The 7,314-nt window shown below is 32.5% G+C and overlaps 1 long non-coding RNA gene across 1 annotated transcript; it reads left to right on the top strand.

The window, feature by feature from the left end:
- Positions 1–921: 921 nt before the first annotated feature.
- Positions 922–2,150, top strand: LOC128296565 (uncharacterized). Its single transcript, XR_008287197.1, has 3 exons — positions 922–973; positions 1,115–1,170; positions 2,018–2,150. It is a non-coding gene; the product is annotated as an uncharacterized LOC128296565 (long non-coding RNA).
- Positions 2,151–7,314: the final 5,164 nt, after the last annotated feature.

The raw sequence follows: 7,314 nt of genomic DNA on the forward strand, positions 1-7,314 counted from the left end.
TAAAAGAAAAATAAGAAAACAATGTAATTAGACCAAGGTCTCAAGTTTGAATCCCTCAATTTTGCAAATTTCCCCTTTTCCTTATTTTTGTGCTACCCATACCTTGTAAACCTAGTTATAAATATCACTTATTTATTTTTTTTAGGTTTTAGTAATTATTTTTTTCTTTAGCCGCCCCTACCTCTTCCTCTCATTTTCTTCTCTTCAATTTTTCTCTTATTTTCCCTTTTGCGCTGCTACCCAAAACACGAAGATCCACCATTCCTTTTTTCTTTCTTTTGCAACGGGTTCTTGCACCATATCCCCTCCTCTCTCTTGTTTCCACTTTAATATATTTTCCAGCCTTAAACCTGCAATTTTTAACACCCAAAATCGATCTCCATTACTGCTTAGGGAGCTCTATTGTCGTCCCTTTCTTCTAGCAAGAGTGAGTGTTGCCTTTCTTTCATTTTCTTGACAAATCATTCAATAAAATACTCAATTTTCTAAATCTGGAATTGTGGTGATTCTTGATATTTTATGAGTTATTTCATAGCCTATAAAATACTCAATTTTTTAATATGCTCTCAAATCAACCCTGATTTGCCATCGTTGGTGGTGGTGCGCAATGCCTAGAAGCACTAAAAGGGGACTACTATTTTTTGTAAACTTTACCATCTATTTCCAGAAATATCTTGGTCTCTTAAACCTCTCCTATTCAGCCTTTAATGATATGTTACTTACGGAAATTCAATCTTGATTGTTCGTCCACTTATATATGACAAATCGGGAAACGTAAGTATGGTGGTTGCAGGTTAATACGAGATTTTCAATTTGATTATTGGGAGTTGTGTTAAATGATTAGATTAGGTTTTTAAATAATTATTTAGCTACTGATTTTCAGTATTTTAATCATGTTAGGTGTTGACTTAAACGCCTCGAATCAACAGTGAAGCTGTTAGACGTTTGCGTGTACAATTCACATCAAACCGGTGTAAGTAACCTTGTTGTTTTTGGATCAAAAAATTTGTATGGTAGTGTCAATTTGATCAAAATCTTAAGGGAGTGTTCTGAGGTTGTTTTTACTATGTTCTAATATGATAAAAAACTTATTTTTATTTACGTTCAATTTAAGGTCTTAAGGAGAAATTGCGGGTTTCACAAGTGGTACTACAGTAGTGCGAAAATAAGGTGTGGGTTCTAACCTATAAGATTAAATGTTAATTAATATTTGTAATATTTAAAAAGGATGTTTAAGCTTGCTGGTCGGCCTTAACTAAATAGCTAAGTAAATGATTTTAGGGTGACTGAATTAGGTACGTTTCAAGCCCTAACTATATGGCATGTTTGCGGAGTTGCGTGATTGACTAAATGGTTGTATGTTTGGTATTGTTATGAGTTGTTTGTTAATAAAATAGATGATGGTTGTATTTATAGCATGTATTAGAATGAAATTAAAGCTTGTGTATATAAAATGTAGGTATGGGTGAAATTCTATGAAATGTACTGAATGAAAGTCTGCTATACATGCACTGGGAAAAATGTTATAAAATGATATGGAAATTATGGCATGATTGAACGGCACTGTACTAAGGGTAAAATTGAATGTTCGATAATTAATCTTATTGAACATAAGTGAATGATATTTTGAGAGCATGTTGAACATGTTCTAGAAATGGAAAAGTAAGGGAAATATGATTTCATTGTAATTTGTATGACATATCGCATATGTATGAGGTGAGATTTTTGTGGATGACAACATATTAAGTCCACATTGTTATGTAGTCAATGCACTACACTGGAAGTACTGTAGAGATTAGCAATTCTATTGCACTAGGGAAATTCGTGTTGTGAAATGAATGGTTGGGGTAGGAAATCAATATGCATATATCCATGACACATATGAATGTTATTGAATATGATATGATTGTATTACAATGTTGTTTTGGATGTTTGATCTTAAATGAATGTTGCATGTACTTATTGATTAGACTCACACTGAGCTTGTTAGCTCACCCCATAGTTTCAACCTTTTCAGGTAACGAACGTGACTAGGATCAGACATGGCATGCAGACATACAATGGAATTCAGACTTAGTTATTATTTTACTTAAGTTTCACCAAAATTTATTTGGTTTTTGAACTGTAAAGTTATTTGAACTGTGATTTGGGATTTTATTCTATTTTGGGGTTTTCATGCATGCATATTACACATACCTTAAATGGGTTTTTTAGGCATAAACTGAAATTGGATAGAGCATAATACTTGGCTTAATTAGTAACTAAGTTTGCTGCTGTAACTAAAGATAATAAGGTTATACAAAAGCAATGATGAGTAAAGTGTTTTCTAAACTGCACTGATGTTAATAACATGACTTAATAAGGTTGATTTTTATTAATGAACGTTTTCAAAAAATAACAAGGGTAACCATGGTTTTTCTTAAAAATGTGAGTACTTAAAGTTTTTGTCAAACAGTAGAGTAGCTTTGTCGCATAGGTGACCAATGTGATCTTCACGATTCGGCCATAACATCTAGGCCGGGTTTGGGAGGTTACATAAGTAATATTAGAAACAAAAAAAAAAATATTGCTAAGACTAAGGTTGTGGATTGAATGCCGTGGTCAATTCTCAGAAATCTCTAATTAAATCTAACCAGTGCATAGAAAAAACAAACCATACGCTGAGTGAAACACTCATTAGTAATTCTATAATTTAAGTACGTAATTGTAGCACCCCTAACCCATATCCTTCGCTAGAATAGGGTTACAGAGCCTTATCGAAGTTTACAGAACAAATACAATTAATTTATGTTATTCCTATTCATATCCGAAGCTAATCATATTAAATCATATTATCCCTTAAATGAACCCTTGAGGTCCAATTTATACATTAGAAACAAGCCAGGACTAATCGGAAACTCAGAGAATTTTTTGTGAAATTTCAAAAATTTTCCTAGATGCAGGGGACACACACTCGTGTGGGTAAGCCGTATGGCTCACACGACCAAATGACACACTCGTGTCTCAGGCTGTGTCGGCATTCGATGTGAGGCACATGGTCATGTTCTAACCTATGTTCTTACCCTGTAACTCTCTGACTTGGGTCACATGGCCAGCCACTCGCTCGTGTAATAGGCCGTGTGGACAAATTAATTTTTCAAAATTAGGTGCAGGATTTACACAGCCAAGACACACGTCCGTGTGCTAGGCCGTGTGTCACACATGGCTGAGACATACACCCGTGTCTCTGCCCATGAGAGCAATTCAAAGCATTCTGTTTCTAAATTTTTAAGATGCAGGGGACACATGGCCAAACCACACACTCGTGCGCATGGCCGTGTGTCACACACGGTTGAAACACACGTCCGTGTGTCTACCCTTGTGGATGAAAATAGGCCATTTCCAAGGCCACTTTTCTCACCCCAAGTATACCATCAACCTACAACAACACTTGAATACATTTACCAACCAATTCAAGATATTAAAACTAAACCAAAACCAATGTTATGCATGTCATATTAGCTCATATGTTCAAGCATTTAAACTTACCAATTTCACACGTATGTTCATAGACAGATTTTATCAAATATACTAATTCAAAATCATTTATCAATAGGTTTATATACTCTCCACCATATAACCATTTCATCACACATTATACATGTTAAAGTCTTATATAATTACATCAAAATATGTATAAAACTAGCCATTCCAATGGATAGTTACAACCAAAATATTTCATCATTTGATCTATTTTAGCCTATACATGCCATTATACTAAAAGTAGTTTTGTTATTTATACCAAAGTGAGCTGTAGGATAGTGTGATCTTGCTCCGATCCGCTCCAACCTTTACGTGCTTCCGAGTACTATAAAACAAAGAAAATGAATAGAGTAAGCATTTAATGCTTAGTAAGTTAGTATAACAAGAATTTAACTTACCAATCATAATTCATTTAAAGTAAGTATACAAACATGCATCCAAAACATTGTGGCCAATTTCCTAGACACATGCTCTCATCAAGCTAGTTAGTTACAAAATTTACATGAATATCAAGAAATCAGAGATGAGCTCATCATACAACCATTTCCAAGTATTTCAGGGATATTCAAGATATAATTCATTTAATTCTCATATTTTCTCATATCAGGAGTTTTATCCGTTGAATCATTGAAATATCAGTGGATACCCGGGTAGTACACACAAGGTGAACATATCAATGATCCGTCAATTCATATACGTGGTGCTCATTAGAGCATATAATCGGGAAGGCTTCTCTCGAGCCATATAACAGGAAGCTCATGTGAACCATATAATGGGAAGCATATCCGGGGCTATATAACGGAAAGCTCATAAGAGCCATAATCGGGAAGCTCATGCGAGCCAATAACGGGTAGCTCCAAAGAGCCATTAAAAAAGAAGCTCTGGATATCCATGATCGGGCAGTTTAAGCGAGCCATATCGGGAAGCTCCAGAGAGCCATTAATCAGGAAGCTCACAAACAGCTTTTAATCGAGAAGCTCACATAGAGCCATATAATAGGACGCTCATAACATTTGTGGTGTGTCTACAACACATGCAGAATCAAAACCAATCAGGATGCTCTGAAGAGCTATTAACGGGAAGCTCACAGGAACTATATAACGAGAAGCTCGAGAGGGCCAAATATCAAGATGCTCATGAAAGCTAATAACAGGAGGGTCTTTTGAGCTGTGGTGTGTCTGCAACATATGTAGGACCACAACCATTATAGGAAATCCTGTATCCATCGAATTTTATTTATTTAATCGGGACTTGATGCTTGTCAAGCATTATCGAATATAATATTAATTTCATATTCATAGCAACAATACAATCACATATGCAACATTCAGTTCAAGCATATAAATATACACAATTTAGTTACATGAACTTACCTCGTCACTTGTTCGTATATGGAAATCTACTAATCCAACACTTTTTCTTTTTCTCAATCTAACTTCATATTTGAGTTATCCCGATCTATATAAATGAATTTAACATTAATTTAATAAAATTCACATTCAATTCCATCAAATTCACATCTTAGGCAAAATTACTATTTTGCCTCTATACTTTTGATTAATTCCAATTTCATCCCTAGGCTCGGAAAATGAAATTCATGAAATTTAACCCTTATTCCAAGCCTAACCGAATTTTTCATATAACATTTACAGTCCATGTATTTCACAAAAGTCAAATTTTTTTTATGAATTTAACATATTTATAATTTAGTCCCTAAATCACAATTTCATAAAAATTTACTTTACAAAAGTTGTTTATCTATCAATAATTCATTTTTTCTACCATAAATTTCAAAATTTCAGCATATTCATCCATGGAAAAAAATTTAATTCTTTGATAACTTTACAAATTAATCCCCAAAATAGCTAGATTAGGTTATTCCGATCTCGAAAATATAAAAATTACTAGAAATGATGCAAGATTACTTACCCAATTAGGCTTGCTTGATTAACTTTCTCTTTCCTATAGTTTCCATAGAAATTTGGGGAAGAAGATGATAATAATATGATATTTTTGTCTTTTAATTTAATTATCATCTTTAATTTCTTTAACTTTCCAATTTAGTCCTTTTCTTTTCTTTAATTTCCATGGATGAATCATCATAAATATCTACTAACTTTTCTTAATGGTCAAATTACCATATAAGGACCTCAAGTTTTAAATTCCATAGCTATTTGATACATATAGCTACTAGAACTCAAATTTTGCATTTTATGCAAGGTCTTTTCCATAATTAAACATGTAATCGATAAAATTTTCTTATAAAAAGTTTCATATAACATTCCTATCATAATGCAGACCATGCAATAATATTAAAATAAATTTTATTTTTGACTCAGATATGTGGTCCCAAAACCACAGTTTCGATTTCACTGAAAACGGGTTGTTACAGTAATATTAGTATTAACAATTCTACCTTAAAAGTACATGTATATCTATACGCACTTGTCTACCACACACTTGTAACTCAAAGTTACCAAGCTTTACATTTTAATACAAACATGTTATGTATATGAAACTGGCACCAACTCATCCCTTTTCAATGTAATCTATAGAGACATTTCATTATACATATAATAATAACAATTTAACAAATTTCAATATCAAAACATGCCCTCATGAACCCTATTTCCAATTTACCACTTCTAATAGCACCTAATTCATTCATTTCAATTAATATACAATCAATTTCAGGTTTAATACGAGTTTCTAGAAGCTTAATACTGGAACGACAAAAATGTGCAAGTGTACACAATGGCAACAAGTAATAAAGTGACAAGTAAATGTCGAGTGATCGTACCCATAGGGATTGTGCAAAGAAATATTTATGAAATGCAATTAAAAACACTTTGGTGAAGAAAAATCATTTGTTTGAAAAATGGTTTAATAAAACTAGATTTTAACTAAATAAATTAACTAAGAAAATTAAAGGATAAAATTTCCAATGCACGATTTCTGAAAAATCAAGTTTAATCAATATGACATAATTGTGTTAGATCAATTACATTTCTTAACTTAATATTACTAAAACAATGTTCATGTTGTTATGAATAAATTCACGGCAACTTGGTAATTTGTTAACTATAACACATATAGACTTACAAAATTAACTAAGCTCTTGAACATATTACTATGGCCAATTCAAAAAATTAATCAATTTTAATAAGCAAGTAAAAGATTAAGTGAGGTAACAATATATACCTACATTGAAACAATTTAATCACAATAATCTTGCAAGTTATGCAGGGCTAATGTACCATTTAATACTGTCACTAATTTAACCCTCGGCTACCTTAGAAGATTAAACATGTATTGTGTCAATTAATTAAAATTTCAATATGATTAATAATTAATTCATTAGTTACCTTACAATTGTAATGCAAGTATAACATAATCATGGTTTTACTTAATCAAACAATTTACTAAGACATATAACAACACAACCATGATTTTAATAACTTAAGTAAATGAAATGCAATCAACTTAACACAAATTAAATTTAATCCATGTTAAATAAATTTTGAATAAAAACATAACAAATATTCATAGACATGTTCATAACAGCAACAAGAAAAGTTAGGAAAGGAAACTAGAATCAAATTTCGTGTTTCTCTGAAGGCTGACTAGTTTGCTCTGCTACTTCTTCTCCGCTCATTCTGTTGAACTGAGACTTCTACATGCACTTGAATGCTGCTATCCAAGGTGGTTGAAGGGATCTTTTCCAAGAGGGAAATCTGCAAAGGAAATAGAAGGGAAAAATGGGAAAACAAGGAGAGAAAGTGAGTGAAAGGG

This window comes from Gossypium arboreum, chromosome 8 (genome assembly GCF_025698485.1).
Source record: "Gossypium arboreum isolate Shixiya-1 chromosome 8, ASM2569848v2, whole genome shotgun sequence".
Lineage (NCBI taxonomy): Eukaryota > Viridiplantae > Streptophyta > Magnoliopsida > Malvales > Malvaceae > Gossypium > Gossypium arboreum.